Source organism: Pleurodeles waltl, chromosome 4_2, assembly GCF_031143425.1.
Source record: "Pleurodeles waltl isolate 20211129_DDA chromosome 4_2, aPleWal1.hap1.20221129, whole genome shotgun sequence".
Classification (NCBI taxonomy): Eukaryota; Metazoa; Chordata; class Amphibia; order Caudata; family Salamandridae; genus Pleurodeles; species Pleurodeles waltl.
The window spans coordinates 46,440,270-46,465,618 of record NC_090443.1 but is presented as its reverse complement, the minus strand read 5'-3'; the positions used below and the strand labels follow the sequence as shown (position 1 = coordinate 46,465,618).

At 47.5% G+C, this 25,349-nt stretch overlaps 1 protein-coding gene across 6 annotated transcripts in view; it reads left to right on the top strand.

Moving 5' to 3' along the window:
• Positions 1 to 25,349, top strand: part of IKZF4 (IKAROS family zinc finger 4) — a 179,523-nt gene that overhangs the window by 1,067 nt on the left and 153,107 nt on the right. The window lies entirely within an intron of this gene.

Genomic DNA, 25,349 nt, shown 5'->3' with positions numbered 1-25,349 from the left:
CAACATAAATACATTTATGATAGGTTACTATTTGTATACCCCACCTTTCCCACCCTAATTGACCTTTTGGCTCTTTGTGTTTTGGCTTTCCCTAGTACGAGATTTACAGCTTTCTGAAGTAGGAACAGCTTTCCATTTTCACGCTGCAGGACACTTTTCACACTCGGAGATTGTTTGCACCTGCTCTCACTTTAGAAAGCTGTTATTTTTGGGAAGGTAGTCTGAGTTTCTGAGCCCATGCCTTCTACTAAATAAGATCCCTGTCACTGTAAAAGATGTAGCTCTGGCCGGCCCTGATATTTTCCCAGGGCACATGCACTATTTTCATCTAATATAGTAATTAATTGATCACATCTTCTTGGCTAGAGTTGACAGATACTGAAAACATGCGCCCACTTCCCTAATTAATAAAACACCATGAAACAGTATGTAGGCTTAAGTGCCGTGCTTGCCATTCAATTATGCTTACTGTAAAGATTTGCAAAATTATCAAAATTGCGTCATTTCCCAGGTGATGGTAAAGCCCTAAAGTAACTTAGTTGTATTTTGATTTTTACGTAGCTACCAAACTGGTTACACAGCATGGGCTTCTGAATGTTTATGGTATCTTCCGCATTGTGATAACCTGGGTAGAGAAACAAAGGTCCGAGTGAAAGGTAGCATCTAAGTTGCATACTTTTTGTGTTGGACTTGGCTGCATTCTGAAGGATTGATATTTCGTCTGTGTTCCCTCATAGTGTAATTCTTGCTATGGTCCATTAAGGGAAGTTGAAACTGTCTTGCTTCCTGCAATGAATGTGTTATTGGTAGATCAGGATGTTGGCTTAGTTTCATTTTCCAACTGAGAATGGATGTGGGTATTATCATGATAAATCTGAAATGCCAACCTGTGTTGTTCGATTAGTTCAATCTGTGTTAGCATGTTTTTAATGAATAGTGGGTATAATGGAAGTCCCGTATGGTGCTCTGCATGAGAACGTTTGGCTTGAATGAGTGACAGATCCCATTTTGATCTTTTGGCTGTGGTTCATTAGGAATGATTGAATTAGTTTCGAAGCAGTAACTCGTACTTTTTTCACTATAATTACGTGATCGTCTGTTTTGTATTTTGTAGAGCAGCTGAGCAACATCACTCTTGCCTGCTAGTCTTGAGCCAGGATGATGGGGAGGTTCTCTTGTTCACTGTTGCAGTATTAGGTGGTCTCATTAACCTAAAGCCTGAATGATGGTCATGGAGATAGTTGTTTTGTTCTATCACTTGTGAATTTTGTCTTGTGTCATCCTACATTGGGGTTTGCTTCTTTTGGGATAGCCTTATGTTGAAGCTTATGGTCTGCCGTTTTTTGTAAGGACTGTCATTATAATTGCTTGTCTCTACCGCTTAAAAACTTATCCATTGAGGTCGGATGTGTTCGGGACAAGTGTGTGGGGAAAGTCCATGAAGCACGTTGCTCGGCATGTAACTTCATGCAAGCTTTATCCTTAGCACTCACTCGCTTCATCTTCTCCGCTCTCATAAATTTGAAGCGAGATGCAAACAGTTGTACTGTGGCATGAGTTAGGAGAGAGGGGTTGAAGATCAGGGTGTTAAGCTACTTTTTCAGGTGTATTTATCCCAGTTGCTTCTTTATGTCGATTGACTTAGTTCACTCTTTTTGCCCTTTAAAATTCTATATTGTGTCCTCTACTGTTCATTTTACAATGGATGCACCTCACCTTAAAAAAGCCACCATGTATTTCTACCTTTAGAAATGGCCAGTCTTTTAAAGATGCATCCAGAGTGTAAGTAGAAACGACTTATTCATTTTAGAAATGCCTTTCATCAAAGCAGCACTTAGTTAACATGTAGTGCTTGCTTTTACATTTTTAAACTACTGTCTATTTATACTCTTATTAGTGTCTTTGAAAGTGCTTTAAATATGTCATTAATTAAAACACATTGTGCTGTTCTTTACTTTTTCGAAATGCATGAGAGCCAAATTAGTTGCCAGAAAACCTCTTACACTAACCCCTTGACTGTTGTGTTGGTCTTGTACCACATACATTCTCTATTGTTTTTGCACACAACCTGTTACCAGATTATGGCCCTCATTCCAACCCTGGCGGTCAGTGTTAAAGCGGCGGTAATACCGCCAACAGGCCGGCAGTAAAAAAAAAAATGGAATCACGACCACGGCGGAAACCGCCAACACAGACAGCCACTTTAACACTCCGACCGCCATGGAGGTAGCAACAAACACTGCGGCGGTAACCGCCAACAGACAGGCGGAAGACAATGTACCGGCCACCACATTACAATCCGCCAGCTTTTCCGGGGCGGTACCAACGCCATCAAAAGCACGGCGGAAACAGTACACAGAGGGGAAACCACTCATCTTCTGACATTCAACGAAGAACCAGGACACCCTGGAGCCCAAGCTACAGGTGTTACCTATGTTGGTGTATTTTCTCATCTACCAGGAGTACCAGCGGCGACCACGGAGAGTACTGCACCTAGCACACAGGGGAGGGGGGAAGAGAGTGACACACACACGCAACACCCCCACCCCCAACACCATACACACAAATACATGCATCAACATTACATATACACACCGTAACCCTCTGGAAAAACGGAAGGACAAAGGGAATTGAGTCAAATGAGTGTCATATTAGAAATAGTCCGATATACATTATAAATTCAAAAACTGTATGTACAAAATATACAATAAGTACATAAGGTGGTACATTGTCCATTCAAAATGTCCGTGGCCCACTGGGCCAAAACTCATAGGCCAAGCCCATCTTGACTCCTGCCTCAATACGGAGAGAACACTGCAGGGTATCAAGTCAAAAACACACAGGCACCTCAGGGGAACGGGAAGGGGGGGCACCTCAGCCGGAAGATAGGACAACGCCACTGCTCCTGGAGGGGGCTCCATGCCCACAGTGATCTCCTGGGAGTGCAAGGCCACAGTCTCTCAAGTGGGTGGTTTGCCCACTGCCTGGTCCTGGGGAGTGCAAGGCCACAGTCTCTCAAGTCTCTCAAGTGGGTGGTTTGCCCACTGCCTGGGGAGTGCAAAGCCACAGTCTCTCAAGTGGATGCATTTCTCCACTGGTTCTGTAGGGGGCTTTGTGCCCAGTGTGCTTCATCCTGCCAAGGATAGGGTGAGTGGATGCATTTCTCCACTGGTTCTGGAGGGGGCTTTGTGCCCAGTGTGCTTCATTCTGCCAAGGATAGGGTGAGTGGATGCCTTCTTCCACTGGTTCTGGAGGGGGCTTTGTGCCCAGTGTGCTTCATCCTGCCAAGGATAGGGTGAATGGATGCATTTCTCCACTGGTTCTGGAGGGGGCTTTGTGCCCAGTGTGCTTCATCCTGCCAAGGATAGGGTGAGTGGATGCCTTCTTCCACTGGTTGTGGAGGGTGCTTTGTGCCCAGTGTGCTTCATCCTGCCAAGGATAGGGTGAGTGGATGCATTTCTCCACTGGTTCTGGAGGGGGCTTTGTGCCCAGTGTGCTTCATCCTGCCAAGGATAGGGTGAGTGGATGCATTTCTCCACTGGTTCTGGAGTGGGCCTTGTGCCCAGTGTGCTTCATCCTGCCAAGGATAGGGTGAGTGGATGCCTTCTTCCACTGGTTCTGAAGGGGGTTCTGTGCCCAGTGATGCACACACTTGGGGTGTGGCAGTTCACAGTCCCGCACCTGGGTGTCTGAGCCACGAGATTTGCAGTGAGCAGTATGCATGATAGTCCATGGAGGCAGGGCTAGAGTCCATCCGGCGGTGTCTACGGCTGCACAATGGTGGTAGTCCTGGTGCTAGTGGGGGTGCTGCCAGTAGTGGAGGGAGGCTCCTGCCCCTCTACTGCAGCCTCGGACGGCTGCCCACTGGGGCTGCTGCTGCTGGCAGTGGTGCTACTGTCAGCGGTGCAGATGGCGGGGCTTGCTGCAGTGCTTGCGGTGGTGCAGGTGCCGGTGCTGCCAGTGGTGGGGGGAGGCTGCAGCCCTTCTCCTGCAGCATTGGACGGCTGCCCACTGGGGCTGCTGACAGTGGTGCTTGCAGCGGTGCAGGTGGCAGTGCTAGCTGCGTGGCTGCTGGCAGTGCTGGCCACGGTGCAGGCGGTTTTGCTTGTAGCCACCAGACCTTCACCTGCAGCCTCAAATGGCTGAAGTGCCTTACCTGGTGTTTTATGCCCCTTCCTCACCTTAGCAGATGGTGGTGTCACCTTGGGTCTGGCAGCTGGAGTCTTTTAGGTGGCCTTGCTGGGTGGTTGTGGCTCCTTCCCCTTGCTGTATGCTGTCCCCTTATTCACCTTGCCAGGTGGCAGAAAGGTTTTTGCCTTGGTAGGAGTTGGTGGCATACTGGCTGGGCAGACGGGTGCCCCCTTTGAGCCTCTGACACCTGCAGGAATCACAGCGGACTTGGACATGGTGGCTGAGGTGCTGGGCTGGGTTTTGGCCACCCTGGCCCGAGGGGAAGGATGGGGTGGGGCGGGGGGGTAGGGAAGAGGTCAATGTTTGCCAGGAAAAGCTTCTTAGGGACACTGGGGCGGGAAGAGGGAGAAGGTCTGGGAGTGGAGGAAGAGGGAGTGGTTGTAGGAGGTGTCTGTCTGCTGAGTTTGGTTGCAGGTGCATGGGCTGGATGCTGTTGTGAGCAGGATGGCTGTTGGGTGGGTGGGTGCTTGCGTTTGTGTACTTTGAGAGGAGGGGGTCACAGACACAGTGGGAGAGGACACAGGGGACGTGTGCATGGATGTGGGGGTGGTGACTGCCAGTGAGGGGTGTGTAGTGATGGGCGTGCTGGTGATGGAGGTAGTGGATGAGGATGTAGTGCATGCAGGTGTGAGTGGAGACGCTACTGGGAGGGAGGTGGACGAAGAGGAGGAGGGGGACACAGTGGAGGCAGTGGATGGTGTGTCTGCATGGGGTTGGTGCTTGTGTGAGTGCCTGTGAGATGAAGTGTGGTGCTTGTGTTTGCCTGAGCCACTCCTGTGTGTTGATTTGGGTGAGTGCTGGTCTGAAGGTGTGGTTGGGATAGGCTGGGGTTGAGGGGATTGGGACTGGGTAGAGGAAGTTGGAGGGGGGAGGCTGGAGACAGGGACAATGGCTGCCATCAGTGCAGAGGCCAGAGCCTGAAATGCTCTCTGTTGGACCCCCATGCCAGACTGAATGCCCTCCAGGTATGCATTTGTTTGTTGCAAATGCCTCTCGACACTCTGGATGACATTCAGAATGGTTGACTGCCCAACAGTGAGGGATCTCAGGAAGTCCTCACTGAGGGCAGCAGGGCTGACTGGGGCAGGGCCTGAGGTGCCTGGGGCAATGGAGATGCCCACCCTCCTGGGTGAGCGGACACAGGAAACACGCTTAGGGGCTACTAGGAGGGCAGTGCTCGTAGGGGGGGTGGCGGCTGTACCTGTTGTTGGAGTGGGCAGAGAGGTGTCCGCCATCGCCAGGGAGCTTCCATCTGAGGAGGAGTAGCTGCCTGTGGTGTCCCCTCCTGTCCCCGTCGTGGTGCTCCCCTCGCCCTCCGTCCCACTGGTGCCCTCACCGTTGGTGGATTCGGCCTCCGGGCCCATGTGGGATGCAGCTCCATCCGTCACCGGCACCTCTGCTCCTCTGCCAGATGATGCTAATGCACACAAGGACAGGGTGACAAAACAAAAAGGGAGGGACAGAGGATTCACTTAGTCAATGCCAGCAACAACACTACTGTTGGCATACACAACTCACAGAGAACAGCCCTTTTCACTAGGCTATGCACTACCAGTTACAATGCAAGTCACCAGCCCATGGGGTACAATGCCTAACGCCATCAGTTGCACACCTGAAACAAACAGGGCCCTGACCAGTAGTAGATGCCCGCTAACACTATTGGGGTTGGAGTGCTTCAGAGCCTGCCCAACAAGGGACCTACCCTGCCATGTTCACCGTGGCCTAGGGGCATCCACAGTCCAAAATCCCCACTCAGGTAAAACCTTAACGCGTGCAAAGTAATGAATCTGAATTTGTACTCACCCCCTTGTGGCTGCTGTGATGCCCTCAGTGCCCATCCAACTCCAGCTAGACCACCGCCAGGATGCAGAACATCAGGGGGGTCAGGGTACGACGGGCACCCCTTCCTCGTTGGGAGGCCAACCCCAGCTGGGCCTCCGCCGTCTTCCTTGCCCAGCAGCGCAGGTCCTCTCACCGTTTGCGGCAGTGGGTGCTCCGCCTGTCAAAGACTCCCAGGGTCCACACCTCCTTGGCGATGGCATGGCAAATACTTTTTTTTTCTGATGGGCTCTGATCTGCAGGAAAAAGACAGCAGAAAAGGGAATTAGTTAACCGTCGGGGCCATCAGACTCATGGCCCACCATATCCCTCCCATCCCCTGATGCACATACATTGACCACCATACATGCAGCACTCTGGCCAGGATGCCTCAGCCCCCCCCCCCCCCTACATGTCTCTTACACACATCACTCCATAAGTTCATGGCCCATGCATCATCCCCACAGTGTACTCACCTGTTTGTCTGGAGGACCGCAGAGTAACGTGTACTGGGGTAGGACCCCATCCACCAGTCTCTCCAACTCCTCCGCAGTGAAGGCAGGGTCCCTTTCCCCAGACACATGAGCCTTCCGGGCACAGGTCACAGCAGCACTTGCAGTGTAGGTCCTCTCCTGTTGAAGGTCAGGTAGCAAGTGAGTGAATAGATAGAAAATGGCAATCACATCTGTGGCGGTGCGTACAGTCACCGCCGGCGTACATCGCCATTGGCTCCTGGAACCCATATGGCCCAATGATAACCAGTGCGAAGTTGCGCGGCGGTCTTTGACCACCTATCACAGTGGTGCACAATGCAGGCGGGATTACCTCATTTCCACTTGTCCCACCTCACAGGTCAGGCAGCTGCCATTTCAGGAGGTCACAGGCCGTGGCACCTAACTGCGTCCCAGCAGACATCGGCACAGCAACTGACTCTTGGATTCACATACTGATTCTGTAAATGTAGAAATGCATCATTATTGCAATAGATGTGTGATTATGACCCTCTGCTCACCGTTTTCCTCCCTAGGCTTCAACCGCTGAGGATGAATATGAGATGGAGACATCCTTCAGTGTACAGACCACTGGTGGACCTTGCGACAATGGAGGACAGACACATTATACTAACATACAGACTTGATCGGGCCACAATCCAAGAACTGTGTGCCAAGTGGGAGCTAGACCTGATGTCAGCTATCCGCCAGCCAACAGGTCCGGTCAGTTCTCCATTTCCTGGCAAGTGGTTCTTTCCAAACAACAGTGGCCATGGCATCAGGGATGTCTCAGCCAATGTTCTCCAACTTGTTGACCAGAGTGTTGACAGCCCTGCTTCAACACATGCGCAGCTACATTGTATTCCCACAGGTGGAGGATTTGGCCACAGTGAAAGCTGACTTTTATGCCCTGGGACATATCCCCAACATCATTGGTGCCATTGATGGTACACATGTAGCATTTGTCCCCCCCCCCCCCCCCCCCCCCCCCGGAGAAATGAACAAGTGTTCAGGAATAGAAAATGCTATCACTCTATGAATGTACAGATGATGTGTTGGGTGGACCAGTACATCTCTCAAGTGAATGCCAAGTATCCTGGCTCTGTGCATGATGCCTTTATCTTGAGGAATAGCAGCATCCCATATGTGATGGGCCAACTCCAAAGGCACCGGGTGTGGCTAATAGGTGAGCCTAAAGTCCCCACTCAGTATATGTTGGTGTCTGGGTATGGGGTTGTCCCTAAGGGTTAGTGTGTGTCTAATAGTTGTCCCTTGATGTTTTCAGGTTACCCCAACCTCTCATAGCTACTGACCCCAGTGAGGAATGCCAGGACAAGGGCAGAGGAACGTTACAATGAGGCACATGGGCAAACAAGGCAGATAATTGAAAGAACCTTTGGCCTCCTGAAGGCCAGGTTCCGGTGCCTCCATATTACAGGTGGATCCCTGTACCACCCACCCAAGAAGGTGTGCCAGATCATCGTTGCATGTTGGACAACCTAGCCTTGTGACGCCAGGTGCCTTTTCTGCAGGAGGATGAGCCTGGAGATGGTCTTGTGGCAGCTGTGGAGCCTGTGGACTGTGAGGAAGAGGAGGCAGACGAAGAAGATGTGGACAACAGAAGTAATATAATTCAGCAGTACTTCCAGTGACACACAGGTAAGACAATGTAACTTCACTTTACTTTTCAGTTTTCTGTTGGACATTGTACATGGCAGTCTGATTTCCCTAAGTCTATGGCCACTTACTGTACCTTTTGGCATCTCTATTTTCAGATCTCTATGGCCCACTCTGGCTCCTGGTATGTTTACTGCTGCCCACTAAAGGTCATACCAATGTGTATATAACTGTACATATGACTTGCAATGTTTTCATAATGTTGTACTAATACACATTTCAATCATTTGACAGACTCCAGATTTGTATTTGTTTCAAGGGTGTTTATTTAAGTGCTCATAAGTAGAGGAGGGGGTGCAATGGGCTGGGGTTGATAGTGGAGGAATGTCCAGTTAGAGTGCAGTCTCTTGGCTTCACAGGTGCATTGTCCAATGGGGCCTAGGAAGGGGAGTAATGGCAGCTCAAGGTGGACAGGGTGACAGAGTGGGACAGAAGGGTGACAATCAGGAGAGTCTTATTTCCTGGTTGGGGTCTTGGCAATGTTCTCTGGCTTCTGCCTGGATCGCAGGGACCGTTTGTGAGGTGGTTCTCCTTCTGCAGGGGGTGGGGTGCTGGTAGCCTGTTGTTCCTGTGGCGGGGCCTCCTGTCCATTAGTGCCGGCGGAGGTGGATGGCTGTTCTTCGGTGTTGCTGGCAACTCCTCTCCGGTGACGTTGAGTATGGGTCCTGTGGGGTTGCAAATGCAGTGTTATTGTATCTGAGTGTTCCATCTTGTGCATGGGTGTGTTTCCCTGTATGGTTGTGATTGCCCTGCCAGCTTTGCCTTGTGTGCGTGGTGACTTTGTGGGCTAGGTGATTCTCTCTAATGGACATGCTGTGGTGATGGGGGTCCATGGATTGTAGTGGCATGCAGGGCTTGCTATTGGGAAGGGTGGATTGTGATAGTGGGGTATATGTGAGGTGGTGGAGTGATGGGGGTGAGGGTAGGGGTAGGAGTTTGTGATGGCATGCAGGTAGGGTGGGGGATATAGTAGTAAAGATTTGAATTACCAGAGTCCAGTCCTCCTGCGAAACCCTCAGGATGCATGATTGCCAAGACTTGCTCCTCTCATGTTGTTAGTTGTGGGGGAGGAGGTGGGGGTTCACCGCCAGTCCTCTGTACTGCTACCTGGTGTCTTGCAACCACGGAACGCACCTTCCCCCGTAGGTCGTTCCACCTCTTCCTGATGTCATCCCTTGTTCTGGGGTGCTGTTCCACGGCATTGATCCTGTCCACGATTCTCTGCCATAGCTCCATCTTCCTAGCAATGGACGTCTGGTGCACCTGTGATCCGAATAGCTGTGGCTCTACCCGGATGATTTCCTCCACCATGACCCTTAGCTCCTCCTCTGAAAACCTGGGGTTTCTTTGGGGTGCCATGGATGTGATGTGAGTGATATGTGTGAGGATGGGTGGGGTGATGTGGTGTGTGCTGTGAGGTGCGTGGATGGTGTATGGGTGATGGTGTTCTGTGGCTTAGATTGAGTGGGTGCTCCTGGCTCTTCTCTCTCTGTTTGCTACCTTTTTTAATTGAAAGGGTTGTGGGTAATATGGGTGTGTGTTTTATAGTGTTGTGGGTGTGATGGGTGTTTGTGTGTCATGTGTGTGTAGTTTGAATTGTCCAATGTGGTGGAGTTTTGCTAGTGTGTATGTATTATGAGCGCGGCGGTGTGTACCGCCAGTGGTTTACTGCGGTTGAAAGACCGCCGCAGGGATTCGTGGGTCCTGATACTGTGGGCGTATTCCTGTTGGCGTAACAGTGTGGGTTTTGGTACCACCAATTTATCACTGACCTTTGGTCGGGCTGACTTGTGTGGCTGTCTGTATAGTGGCGGATTTCTCTGTGTGGGTCATAATACCCGTAGCGGTATACCGCCGCGGTCACGGTATGTTGGCGGCTGTCAGCACGGCGGTAGGCGGCATTTACCGCCATGGTTGTAATGAGGGTCTATGTGTGTAATATTCAGATAGTCATTTTAGTTTCCCTCCAGTCGTCCTCGCATAAGACTTCTAGACCTGCTCCCCACAATTTCATGAGGGTCATTAATAGCCTCCTAGGGCCATAATTAAGATAGGAGTTGTGATTTCAGAGATGTTTCCCGCCAATCTCTATTTCAAATTACAGTGGTTATAATTAGGGATCTTATCTTGTTGTGACAAGATAACACTTGCCCTTTTTCATAACCAATTTTATTGGTTTCAAACATGATATGATACAGGAAGACAGAAACCCCCATGGCTGACATGACAATAAACCACGATTTCTTAACCAGGACCATTATCCAGTCACCCTCCATCCATAATGATTGAACTACAGCTCCCAAATGCAATTACATTTGTTGAGACAACCCTGTGCTACACACGTGCTCCTCTTGTACCGCATACCAATCCATCCTCTTCTTCCACTTTGCCACCAATGGAGCAGTGGCTAATTTCCACCTGGTGTCTCTTTTTGCTGCAACAGTGGCATGCCCAATAAGCTACCTCTCCCCCTTGGTGTTGCATAAGTGCCTCTTTCTTTGTCAGCGTTCGCATGTTCTCCATGACAAGAACTCTGCTACTTTCTTCCAATACGCCACCGTTTGGGTGCAGCCGAGTCATATAGAAAAAATTGGCATTTGGAGAAGTGCAGCAAAAGCAAATATTGGAATGCAGTTTCTGGGCCTGCCATAGTTTCAGGAGTGTGAGGTACGTGTGGTGAAGATAGTTAAACTCAGTAAGACGTAGATGAGATGACCTGGCTAGCTGGTGGGGGGGAAGGCATGCGGGCAAACCGTCAGTCAACGTCAACAATAGGACCCAGCCAGACCTTCAATTTCCATTTTAGGGGGCCCAGTGCTTCAGGGGTGTTGTTAATCATGGATCAATAAATACAGGACACCCCTCCCTTTCCCAGCGAACCCATAAGCAAATGCGCTTCAAGTGGACTGTACTCTGTGAGTCTTCTAAGGTAGTCCTTATAGGCGACGAGCGCATACCTGACTTACAGTTATTGATGAAATAGGGTTTTGGAAAGAGCATATTGTGCCTAAAGGCATTGGAAAGACTTACTGTGGTCTCCCTCCCAGATGTTGCCTAGGGTTGTGATACTTATGTAGTCCCAAACCTGGAAGCCTCGGAGATTGGACACGTGGTGGAACTGGCAGCTATGCCACAGAAGGTGAGCTTGCTACGCCAACCCATTGCTCAAGATGCTGCTCGCCAAGCCTGAACGACTACTCAAGTCACCTCAGGGAGACGGTGGGGTGAAGGGGTCCCCATAGAGCAATCCCATGACTTTGTCCAGGCTCAATAAGGCTACCTCGGCCTGATATGCAGGATCATTCTACCCTCCGTTAAACCAGTCATTAATCACCTTGAGTTGTGTGCCCTCATTGTACTTTTGAAGGTCAGCCATCACCACCCCTCCTTTATACACTGACAGCTGACATTTGGACCAAGCAATATGGGCCGTCCGGTTGGCCCACAGGAGGGTACGGACTACCGATGTGAAGTGTCTGAACCACTAGTCTGGGATAAGGGGGGAAAGATATTGAAAATTGTATAGGCAATGTTGAAGGACCTTTATCTTAAAATAGGCCATATGGCCTAAAAGGTTAAGCGGGAGGCATGCCCAGTGCTGCAAGTCAGCCTTCGGACGGGTGAGACGAGGTGACAAATCTGAGCTCCATGTCAGTTCAGGTACAAGGGAAATATGAATCTGAAGATACCTCAAGGTTAGGCGTTTCTCAGGTATAGAGGCCTGCCACTGTGTCGATGCAGTGTCACCAGCAACTGGCACCAACAGCAATTTATTTGGGTTGACCCACAGGCCTGAATCCTCTTCATAACGCTCCAGGATGTGAAGGCATCTCAGACGGGTACGGGCGGGGTCAGGCAGGTAAAGGAGAATGTCATCAGCATATTATGGAATCCTGTCTTCCACCGAGCCTCCGCAGCTCCACCCATGCAACTGAGCATCACAACAGACTAATCGGGCAAGGGATTTAATTGCAAGTGTAAACATAAGGGGTGACATGGAACACCCCCTGGCAGGTACCTCTTCCAATAGAGAAAGGATCTGAGAGCACCCCATTAACCAGCACCTGGGCCGTGGGGTGGGTGTACAGGAGGTCAGTGTAGTAGCAAATGTGGGGACTGAAACCCCAATCTACTGAATCAAAGGCCTTTTCAAAGTCAAGGAGTAGGAGTGTGCAGGATTCTGGTATCTCGCATGCTCGTGTGACCTGCAAGCGGCGTGTACAGTGACGAGTGCTCCGATTAGGCATGAACGCGCACTGGTCTGAGTGGACCAGGTTGTAAACCACCTGCTGGATCCTAGATGCTTATTGTTAATGAGGGGGATAGTGCTATAGGAACTACATTGCAGCGAAGATTGTCTGGGTTTCGGGAGCACACAATGATCACTGCTTCGCGTTCAGGGAGTACTTTGCCCATCTGAACTGCCTCCGTGTAGAGGTTGAGCAGATAGGGTGTGAGGACACCACAAAACTTGAAGTAATATTCTTACGAATAGCTGTCTGGCTTAGGTGTTTTCCCGGAAGACTGTATATAGCTTCCTGGATCTCCTGCTCTGTAAGAGGATCTTCAAGGGCCACCTGCTTGCTGGGCGAGAGCCTTGGGAGCCATGTAGAATGCAGAAGAGGCTGACTACACTCTGCGGGGTTAGGTCGCTGAGCGTATAGCCAACAGCATTAGTCAACAAAAGTTACCAATAAGCAGATCGAGTTAACCTGAAGGAGCCAGTGGGCATCCCGAACTTGGGGCACAATTCTGGTGGACCCATCGCTAGTCAGCAACCAGTAGACGAGCTTACTGGACTTATCCCCAAACTCGTAAACCCATCTGTTAGAAGCCAGCGAACTCTGCCGGGACTTTTCTGTGCTGTCTCTCTAAGAATGGACCTAAGGCAATGAAAGCAGGGTATGCAGTTCCTAACAGAGAGAGGGACAGGGGAGAGAGGCAGGGAGCATGTCGGAATGGAACCTGAGGAATCGTAATCAAGATGCCTGATTGTTCAGGACCAAGAGCCCTCATATAACCAGATGGATGTCATGCTTCATTACAGGGTATACTTCTCATCTGGCCGATGCTCAAATGCATGACAAGCAACCTCAAGGGGGCTCTTTGCTGGAGATCTTTTGTGGTATACCGTATGAGTGTTGGTGCATGGGTTCTTGAGTGTAGGTTGGTATAGTTTAATGTGGATTAAAATAGGCTAAGGGGGTCACCTGACGCATTTTAATATGTTGGTCCTCTTGTCTAAATTAAAAACTCAACGTGAAGGCTCAAAACAGAGAATGCTCTGAATTAGCACAAAAGATTGTGTATAGATGGGTCAACATTTTCATGACGCTATTAGTTGTTATCGATCAGAGACATTTAATCAGGGCCAGGCTTCCTAATCTACACAGAGTTTGGGCAAGCGATGGGAAAAATTGGTGAACAGTACCCAGCCACTACCAACAAATAAGAAGTGTATTGGATAATCCTATAATGATATTGAGACCGACCTGCAACAGAAACAGACAGCATATCAAACATAAACATGATCATCACTGAAACTCTTGTGTGGCAAAAGTGCAGGCATGCTCAGTAGGTCAAAAACATGCCCCAGTGACTCTGCCCTGATGGTACAAGGATCACTGTACAGACAGACAAACAATTAAAACCATTGACACACATAAGATAACACACCAGTGAACACACCACATAACACAAATATTGCGGCGTACGTTAACACTCAGCGCACTAGGGCAGGTGTATGGGCCCACTCAGGTGGAAACAGAGGCCATGCTAGTTAAAGTGGTTCAATGGTGGCGTACCTATATACTAGGGGATCAAGATTCTCTCCAGTGCAGAAGGACAAGTCAATACTCAGTGTATCAGGATGCAAATTATGGTCAGTTACCTACTCAGTCTCTGCCATCTCGGAGTTGAAGGGAGAGGGAACCATGCAGGCTTCAAATACTCGAATGTTTGTACTTAATCTGTCACAGTTGATTGTGCTACAAAAGGGAAGCAGCTGTGTGCCGCATTTTACATGGGCTGCGCTGGGTGAATTTACTGACACCTCATTGGAGTGGTGAAAAACCTTGCCTCAAGAAAAACTGTCAAATGACTGTTCTGAGGATGAGAATGGTATCGCTCATGTCGCTACAGGTATGTGAGCACTTTATTTATTTTGCAGTTTTATGTAACACAAACTCGATACAAATGTATTACAGTGATTTACATGAGCACCAGTTACATTACAAAAGAACACATTCATTTTTGGTAGCAAGGGGAGATTGCGTGATTTGTCCAGAATCCCAGGATGTTGAGCCGGCGTGGAGACTTGAACCATGGGCTCCAAAGTTGGCAGCTTTGACCCTTATGCCACTTCCTCTCCCCTACGGTTCTTTGTCTGGTGCAGTCTGGGAATAACTTTTTTTTTTTTTATAGAGCGCTTGGTAATAGAGGTTCTGCCATTTCATACCGCTGCAAAGCAGGTGCCATTCTTAACAAAATCACCATAATTCATTTGCATCGACCTTGCAGAGATGAAGAGTTGAAAAAGCTATGTCAGGATTGTAATCTGTGACGTTCTCCTTCTGTCAAGACCTCTGCAGTGGGTGCATTAACCAACTGACCTGAGTAGAGCTTAACACTAAGCTATAGCATGTGCTCTTGATAACATCCAGAGGGTCACCATCCAAGCACATAGGTTAGTTCTAGGTAAGAAGATGGCGAAATGTGTTGTCTCCAAAATGGTAGAAAAGGAGTTGTGATTCTAGACTCAAGCACTTCACAGCCTCACGCTCGATAGCAAAAAATATCTAGCCTTTGGGTGTAAATTGAGCCTCTTCAAATAGTGTTCATTTAGAAGAGGCAGCCATTTTCCTAACCATTTAGCGCAAAGAAGCTAACACAAGGGTGCCATAGTGAGAGGAGCAGCGTGTCATAGGGCACAAAAGTGGAGCAAACTGTATCACGTCCTCCTCTCAGAATTCACTGGTGTCATGGGATTGACAGTCCCTTCACAGCTACTGTGGCCTTGCACATGCCACCTCCAGAAGCGCTGTCTAAAACAGCGCGCGAATAGCACTGCTTCCTGTTTGAAGAGACTCCACCTCAATTACCACCCACATTTGATGTCACAGGCACCAAGCGCTTCCCCATAACCCTCTGGACTCCTGTGTATAATATCACAGCCAGGCTGTAGGATAATGGCAAAAACCTCCAAAGATGGCAGCCATGTTGCCCTCTCTCCTGCAGCAACAGGCCAGGGAGGATTGCTGTGGTGCCTGGCATACATCCACTAAACTCCAAACCAAAACTAATAGGCAAAATACATTGTCATTTACAATGCCCATAGCTCTAACTCTCACAAATGCAAGACCTATTGCATATCAAATGCTTGTTTGTATATGGTAAGGGTAGACCTAGTCGGGTTGAGCCAACGGTGCATGGGCTCCGTGGGGCTGGCAGCGTGCTGAAATCTGGGTTTCCAGTTCTCGTTGTCTGCCTTTTGACTCACTCAACGCGTCACACATGGCTCTTGGTAGTCCCCCGCAAGCATCCTTTCCTGCAGCCCAAAGAATGCCTGCGGAATCCACTAAATCAGCATTAAGGATGAAATAGGCTTGTAACTCAATGACAAGGAGCTCCGCACAACTATCATCCTGGAGATACCAGACATTCAGGCACCAAATGGGGCAGACCGAAAAACCACAACCACCAAGGCATAGTTCTGTGGGATAATGGTCAGAGATACCCCTAGGGAGGCTATCCACTCTGGTAACAAAGTACATGTCACAGGGAGCAGATTTTTTTTTATGTGCGCAAGCGTCCTGTGAGATGAAGATGTGTGGGTGTATGCCCTGTGTTAGGGCAGCCATACCCTCCATATATCAGAGACCAAAAGACATCATCCACCCCTGAGGTTGCTGTGAGTGCGTGGAACAATTCGAAGTAAAGGCTCTGGGGCATTAATATGAGGGTGAGGAGCAGCATTGAAGTTTCTCCCAATAAATGAAAGGCAGACTGGAAAAGGTGAAGGACGTCCATAAGGGCCTCGAAGGCTGAGTGGGTAAATGTGGTAGGATGTAAGTGCTGAGGATGTTGCAGAGGCGCCCCTTGAGCAGACCCTCTACTTCCATGCAACTGCCCAGTAGGTTGGCAATCGTGCGGGTAACCAACATTGGAAAGGACTTGTGCATAAGTATAGTCGCCCACTTGGAGCCCCTGGTAAACCCAGCATGGAATACCCTGTTAAACCCAAACCACTTCAGGAAAGGGCTGTGCGAGCCCCGAAGGTGTGTCTCTTGAAGCAACAGGATCCATGGACGAAGATGCTTGGCAGATTGCAGGACTGCAGTCCTTGTAGGCATCCATATAGATGATTTATCTAAGCATGTCTCACTGCCCCCCTGAAAGGGCACCCAACATGGACACTGGCCTGGGAGCAAAGGGCCCCACCAAGGAACGGACATTGGGCATGGTTGTGTGGACAGCATCAGTGTTGTAGTCAGCAGGTGGCCTAAACTAAACAAAGCAATACAAACAAGAAACCAGTCATTCTCCAATCTCCCGAACTCCACACACTTCCTTCCCCAAAGCATCTGTCACCCAAAAACCTCCCTACTCAACATTCAACTCAAAGGGTAGCAGTCTTTGGGGTGCTACTGTGGTGGCCTCTCTGTGACGGGCTGGTACTTGTATGGTTCGCAGACACAGCTAGATACATGGATATGAAGAGTACTCACTCTCGGTCACCTGCTTTCCCACCTGTAGAATCGCCACGTAGTCCACTGTTCTCTCCAATCACACCTCCCTCAGGCAGAGCTCCCAGTAAGGAAAGCAGAAGTGTCACTGGGCTGGGTTCCTAGGTCTCTGCGCCAGAGGTAGTGGAGGAGTCCGTTGAGCAACCTTGCGTCCAACAAGAACCTACATGTCCCTTCCTCCAAGTCCTTGGGGGCCAGGGCCTTATGGGTGTTTTGGTCTTGGAAGTGGTCCCGGGATCCGCCCAGGGGCAACTTAAAGGTGCTCGTTCAGGAACCCACTCCCATGCCTCCTTCTTTTTCACCTCATCAAAAGACCGGCACGGCCATTGGGTCTCACGGGTGTAGTCGGAAAATTCATGAACCATGATATGTGAAATATCAACGTCCCAACCCTCCGGGCCCCCCATAGGATGGAGTCACTTCCTTGGTAGTTAGGCATCTGAGTAGTCAATGGGTGTGGCCATGGGCCAGCGACCAGTGGGCACTCTGGATCACAAACCGCTGCAAGATTACCTCTTTGGGCAGCCAGGATATAGCTAGTCACAGAGAAAGTTTGCAGGGTCAGAGGATTCTGAACCTTCTGGGAAACCCTTAAAGCGTGGGTTGTTGCTCCACGATCTGTTCTCTGCATTGTCAGCGCACTTTTCCAGGTTGGTGGTGAGGGATAATAGCCTGGTCATTTTAGTCTTGATAAGGACACATCATACCCCACCATGGAGATCCAATCCTCTCTAGTCTGTTGGCTGAGTAATTTCTCTCCCCAAACATCCATTCATTCAGTACCCTTAACTAGGCCACCCGGTAGTCTTATTGAAAGTCAGCCATAAACAGACCACCCCTCCCCTAAATACCCAGAGTATAAGATATTTTTTAGTTGCTGCCCTGGGCATTTATGCACATTAAAGAAGAAGCCGTACTGCCAGATTGCCCCATGTAGATGATAAATACATGATTTATCCTAGTTGATCATAAGCCTGGCCATTTCAACACATTGTTTCAGAATTCTAAAGAGTTGTTGACTTGGACACTTATGGTATCTGGCATACGGTATCAAATCATCAACGCAGAGTTACACACAGTTATTACAGACATAATTTTCCTCAGTCTAATCCCTATCCCAGCTCATCTATACAGATCCAGGAAGTGAGTAGCTTAATAGCTAGGATTAATAGTAACAGTGAAAGTGGACAGCCTTCTATGGGACCATGTTGTATTGCAAATAGGGAGGATGCTATTCCATTCACTTGTATTTGCGCTATTAGGTCTGTTTATAATATGTTATAAATGTTGGCCTGATGTTTGCCTGTTCCAATATCTTGAATAAGTGTTTCCAAATAAGTGTGTCTAAAGTTTTCTCAAAGCATATCAACTTATCTGTGGCTGGCCCCAGTAAGGTATGTCTTTTTGCCGTATGCAAATGTTCAGTGATGTCTTGAAGTGTAAGCCATCACTAGTGCCTTACAGTGTCTCAAAAATAAATTGAATTGTGCGTTGCCTCAGTTTGAAGAGAAGGTGAAATAAACTATTGTGTAAGGAGTGTATAACTCCTTAATGGTATCTTGCAACTCTTGTACCCTCAAGTGCAGCCTTTGATTTAATGTGCTCTCTAAATGATTTATGACCAAAAACTATACTAACTGATATTTTATGATGCGTTTTGGAGCTTCAGTGAACGTTTTCTGAGACAATGGCTTATTCAATGTCAAAGTTTGAGATTCCTTCCTTCTCTGGGGGTAATTTTCAATATTTCCTGTTCAGTCATGACTCTATTAAATGGTATTAATCAGTTGTGCGATATATCAGGTGGCTCTCCCCTGACTTCAAATTTGTTTTGAGTTTTTCAAAAAATAAGAATGTATGAGGCACATTATCTGGTCATAAGGTGTACAGGAAGGCGCTGAAGTGGAAAAATCTGCCATCAGCAAAAAATATAAATGAGTTTGAGCCATAGTTGAAAGCAAAGTTTTAAGTACACATTTTTAGGTCGAGCCTAGACAGCTCTTGCGCTGTCGCTTATCGACCCATTGTAGATAGTTTGAGATTCAGTTCCACCCACTCATTGTGATTTGTGTATGCCAATGTCCTTTAAAAATCCTTGCTTGATACTGGGTAGTCATTCTCTTTGTCCGACCTTTTTTCTTTTTGTTCTCCTCACAGGAAATCGGACCAAATACTATCTAAATACACTGCTCACCATTTTAAGCTCTGAGCAGGATGTACTTTGATCTTTCATGTGGAGCACTGGAGAGAAGTGCTCGTCTTTCAGAGCTCTGTTGTAAACAGGGCTGTAAATCTTAATCTTAACTGGTCACATGCTGTGCATTCCAAGAGGTTCAGTTTTTTAAAATATCGTCTTGCTAAAGCTTGTGGTAGATGCATTCAAAGCGATTTTGTTTGTAATGTGTTTAGTCACGTTGACAGACTTTTACAAAATTATGTGCTTTGTTTTACAAAAAATATACTTATTTTGTTTAGCAAGTCTCTGCTTTGTGAAGTTGCATTGACTGTGCTCTCAGGGAGCGCAGTGGGTTTTCTGTGCCCAAGAGAAAATGGCACTGCAGTGAAGAACAGTCCCCCAGAGAACACCCTTATTATCCGTGGAAAAGCCCCCACTGCTGCTAAGGCACCTCCCCGCCCGTCCGCCTTCTTTTTGAGTCAGTTTCTCCAGTGGCAGCATGGCCAAGCAGTATGACTTGAGTCTTCCAGTGCCCTGTTTCTCTTCTAATAATTTCAGTTTAAAATTTGGAACTGGCACGTCAGTTTGGAGAAAAAACATGTAATAATTAGCTGGATTGGGTGCTATTAAAAACAGCATTTCTCTTACAGAAGGTTTGAGTTTGTACTTGTTTTTCTCTTGTAACTTTGTTGTCTATGTACTGTTATCGGCGGCCCACTTCCTCCTCTCCCTCCGCCTTTTCGTCCCCCTTCTCTAGGGAACATGCACAACAACGTGTCAAAAGAAGCCCAGAGCTTGGGGTGTATGGCAGGCCCGGCCCTGGACTGCCGTGGTTCAGGTGGAAGCCGCGCCTTCGCATCTCTCCAATCGGTCCCCCATCTCTGCCCCACAGATACATACCCTAGTTCACTCATATAGTGCACATGGCGGCTAGAGTCTCTTCTAAATGCATGTGTGAATAAAAAGTTAGCAGAACTACCAAATTGGAGCTCGATGCTGGCATCTGTAACCTGCAGGCCATGAGTTCTGATTGCAGCTGGCTGGGCCTGTCACAGGTCATGTGCCCAATGACTATTAGGCCAAAATAGATTATATTGAACACCGTATACAAAGAGGCAATTTCATCGTTATGAATTTGATTAAATGAGTACTGTTAATTCAGTTCGTAAATTTCTCAGACCGTGTATCAATCAGTCCTGGTTTTCGTTGCAGTCTGGGTCTCGTTGGCCAGATTTAATAATGGGCATCATGAGTACAAATCCCAGGATGCAACAAAAAAATACGAATTGAATGCCAAACAACAGAATTAGTTTCTCACACAGGCCCCTCTCCCCCTTCTCATGTGGTAAATGAGCAGCGCACCCACATCTGGTTTCTCTCTGCACTTTGGGACATGTAGTTTTAATTTTCTCATCCTTAATGTACCAGAATTCAAATTAGAACGCCACTTTAAGTCAGCTACTCATGCCCGCCAACTTGAGAGATCTATCTGCCTCATATTTGATAGAAATGATTGAATATTTCTTTCGAGGCAGGAAAACCTATTGTCAGAAAGCAGTATTTTATTACCTTTTAAGCTAAACCCTAAAATGGGAAATACAAGTAGGTAAGACTCCAAGAGTTCTGAACTTTACCCTAGGCAACTGCCTAGATCACATATAAGCCACCTCTGAGTAAATTTGTACCTTACTGATCTTTTCTTTGCTTCTGCCTCTCATATTGCCTCAAGTAGCGGTTAGTTGCTGCCCTTAACAATGCAAAGTACCCTGTCCATGAACGTCAATTCGTCAAAAGGCCAGGGGTAGCGGAAGTGACCTCACACACCAGTGCTGCTAGCGGCTTCTCTGGTCCCAGTGGTAATTCCTCATTCTTAGTTTTGTAGATAATGCTGCAACTGCATCTGTGACCCCAGTGGTAATCCTCATTCTAAGTCCTCTAGGAAGTGCTGCAGCTGCTTCTCTGGTGTCATTGGTAATTCCTCATTCTAAGTCCTCTAGACAATGTTGAATGTTGCTTCTCTGGTCCTGTCCGTAGTTCCTCATTCTAAGTCCTTTACGCAGTGCTGCTAGCTGCTCCTCCGGTCATTCTTAGTCCTTTAGTCAGTGCTCCAGCTGCATCTCTGTTCATACATCCACTACACTTGAAACCAAAACACACAGGAAAAGGACATTGTCATTTACAACGCCAAGAGCTCTAACTCTCACAAATATGACACATTGCATTGGAAATGCTTGTTTAAAGTTAAGGGCTTCCTGGCTTCTGATTTTGGAAGCTTATCAGCTTTCTTGATATTAACCGTTGTGTACCCTATTGAAATAGAAAGAAGTGCAGGTACTCTATGCCACAGAGTTACTGTTTTATACTAAGACAATGCTGGTACTCTCCCTTTCAAATTTAAGCGCTGGTACTAATTTCTACAGGATCTACTAGTTTGAAACACTTCCTTGGACAACCATGTGACATATATACTTGTCCTACCACCTTATGTCATAAATATTTGTCATGATCTAGAGCTACAAATGGCAGGAAAAGTGGTCCTTCAGTGTTTAGAGACAATATCTTTAAAAAAAATGTTTTTATGTGCTTTAAAAAACAAAAAAACAGTACATAATGCATAATAGTGCATCTATGTTAGCTTGTACATTGGAGTGGAAGTATCATTGTGCAACACTTTCTAAAATACATCATATCTACCTTGTAATCATGGTGGAGAACTGACTGTTAAGTAGGAGACCCCTTGAGTCCTTTGTCCATGATACTACCATGTGATTGTGACCCTTCTGGTACTCCTTCACTCTCTTCTGTTTCCATGCCATATTAGGCTCTCCACACACCCCATACCTTCCTGTGCTTCCTTGACCATACCCTGGCCTTGTATGTGACCCTTTGAGCTTCCATTATTAAGTCCATCCTTCTTTTCCATTCCTGGAGGGTTAGCAGCTCTGGGGATCCCCAGATTTTGGCCACATCTCTTTTGGCTATTACCAGGCCTAGGTTACTGAAAGCAAGTTTGGCCCATGGGATGTCAATGTCTGTTGGCACCCCCAAGAGGACACATATTGGGTTTATCGAGACAGGAACCCCCAGGATTATAGTTAATTCCCTTAGTATTTCAGTCCGGTATTGGTGTATGTGGGGACATTCCCATAATGTGTGATGATACAACCCCTACTCCCGTCCCACATCTAAGAAATCTAGGGAACCTGGTCTCCTAAATCAGTGCAGTCAAACTCTGTCATAATAAACCCTATGGAGTACCTTAAATTGGATCAATCGGAGTCTAGATTTTATTGCCACCTCCTTTGGATGCATCAGGGCTGCCTCTCAATCAGTATGGTTTAGTTCTCGGATTTCACTTTCCCAGCTCTCTCTTAATATTCTTAAGGAGTCAGTCAAAATAATATGTATTGTTTTCTACATCCAGGAGACTGCTTTTTCCTCCAAATCTACTTGAAGGAGTCTCCCCTCTAGAGGTGCGTATTCCAGGAGATCGTCTAAATCAAGGTTCTCCATGTCTGTTGGAATTGTAGATATTTAAAGTGTTGTGTAACTGGTAATCTCCATGGAGGAAGTTGAACAGAGCCATGTCTCCCTCCGCTAGTAGATCTCCCAGCTTTGAGATTCCAAGTGTGTCCCAGGTCCTAAACCCATGCAGCTTTCCAATTTCTTTTATGTTTCCTTCCCAAAGGAAAGTTTCTCAGGTGATCTTTGCCCCATCCTATGCATCCTATCCTATGCATTTGGCGCCTCTTTCCATGCATCTATTGTTATTTGTGTTGCCGGCAAAAGCCGTTGCGCATCCTTCCCTGCATACAGGTAATGTAGATAGGAGAGTGTGGAGAACTGGCTTCTCTCTAAGTTGTAAGTGGGATATTCTCAAGGTGTATACCCCCATTTGTTCACCACTATCTGTTGTGCTGCCTAGAAGTATGCCCATATATCCGGGAGGGCTATGCCTCCGCTGTAGGGATTGCGCTGCAATGTTTGCAGTTCCATTCTTAGATGTCCCTCATTCCATAGGAGTTTCTTGTTTATTCTAGTGAAGATCTCCTCTGGGACTTTGTAGTACGTGTTTTGAAGGATATATAAGAGTTTTGACAAGGCTATCATTCTAAACAGAGCTGCTCTTCCTAGCAGAGTTGGTGGCAATGTTCCCCAACACTCTACATCTCCATGGAGCTCTGCCAGTGTTTTCCAGATTTTGTGATCCAAGCAACACCTGTTTGAGGACACACATATATCCCAAGGAACTTTAAATTCCTCCCGATCTACCCGTAGGTTCCCCAGTAGTACCAGGGTCTCCAGGTCACCTCCTGCTGGATAGAGGCTAGATTTGTCCCAGATTATGGTGTAGCCTGTGTCTTTTCCATACCCTCCAAAAGTCCTAAATACTACTGGCAGTGTCTTAGTAGGGTGGGTAATATAATGTAAGATATAGAGTAAGATCCCCTGCATAGAGTAAGATTCTCTTGGCTCCCATGGATTCTTCTCTGATCCTGAATCTCCTAATGTCTAGATGGGCTCGAATTACGCAGGCCAGCGGCTCGAGTGCTAGAGCAGAGAGGAGATAGGGGGCATCCTTGTCTAGTTATCCTTCTGATAGGAAATTCTGGCGATAGCTTCCCATTCACTTTGACTGCTGCCTTTGGAGTTCTATATAGTAGGGCTATCCAGGACAAGAACTTAGGACCGAACTCGAATTTCCTGAGCACCTGAGTTTGGAAGGGTCAATAGAATGCATCAAATGCCTTATCGACATTCAGCGAGAGGAACACATGCGATTCCCCTCTCATCTGGGTCAATGGCAGCCAATTATGGAGTCTGCGGAGGTTAAACCTAGTCGATCTCTTGAGTATAAAGCCAGATTGCTCTCTATATATCAAGGAGGGTATGACTGTGATGAGCTGCGTGGTCAGCAGAGTTGCCAGTATCTTAGTTTCAGTATTTAGTAGCAAGATTGGATGGTATGAGCTACATTGTGTGCCAGGTTTCCCTGGCTTATAAAGCACCACTGTTGTGGCATAGGTCAGTCTGTAAGGTTCCCTCGTTCTTGGCCTCCATGTACATTTTTAGCAAGTACGGACCCAGCCACCCAGTGTTCTTTAAAAAAAAAACAAAAAAAAAACAATAAATAAAAATAAAAAAAATCAGCCAGTGTACAGTTTGGGCCAGGGGCCTTGCCCGGTTTCAGTTTACCAATTGCTTTTTTTATTTCAGAGAGTGTTATTCCATCGTCTAGGGCGAATTGGTCATCTTGTGTTAGGGTGGGTATTGCTACATTCTCCAAGTACTCCACTATTTGTGCCGTGTCTGCCAGGGATCTCTCCCTATAGAAGTCTTCATAGTAGCCTTCAAATATATTGGCTATCTCCTGATCCATAGTATATACTTCACTCTTCTCGCCCCTGATGTTATGGACTCAGCGCACCGGGACCTCTGTCCTTCCTAGCCATGCCAACAGCTTCCCGCATTTTTCACCCGTGCCATATAACTGGTGTTGCTGTACCAACATTTGAGTTTTAACCCCCTTCTGTACCAACGATTAATACTCTTTGCAGAGGTCCGCTATTCTGTGGTGGATGGTTGGGTTTGATCCCAACCCAGCTTGACCTTCTAGTTCCCGTAGGCACCATTCTAATGATTCCATTTCCTGTGTCTCTCTGCTTTTATTAAGGACAATAATGTTCTGTGCCCCATCCCTCAGGACTGTTTTGTATGGTTCCCAGAGCATGATCTACAACAGAGGTCTTCAAACTGGGGGGCGGGCCCCCCTAGGGGGGCCTCAAGCGATCCCAGGGGGGGCGCCAAACTCTGGCCAAAAGAAATATTATACAGATAACATGCCTTTGTTTTAAGCAGAAGCATGTTATTGTGGTTTTAAAAAGGTAACAGTACTTAAGTGCAATGTTTAAATAGGTTTAGACATATTTAAACATTGCCATCTTTCTAAAATAATTGTGAAAATTTCTGAGGGGGGCCCAATGATTGTTATTTTTCAACTGGGGGGGCCGGCATAAAAAAGTTTGAAGACCACTGATCTACAATGTCACAGAGTCCTTGTTTTCAGCAAAGTATAGTTTGGTGTCTATTCAAAGCTCTTGGGTGACTGACTCATTTCGCAACTCCCAGGCGTTCAGTCTTCATTCCAGCCCTTGACTACAATGTTGTACTTCAAGTGTAAGCCAGAGAGGTGAGTGGTCTGACAAACCTCTTGATAGGTATTTTTCCCATTCTATCTGATCTCTCTCTCTC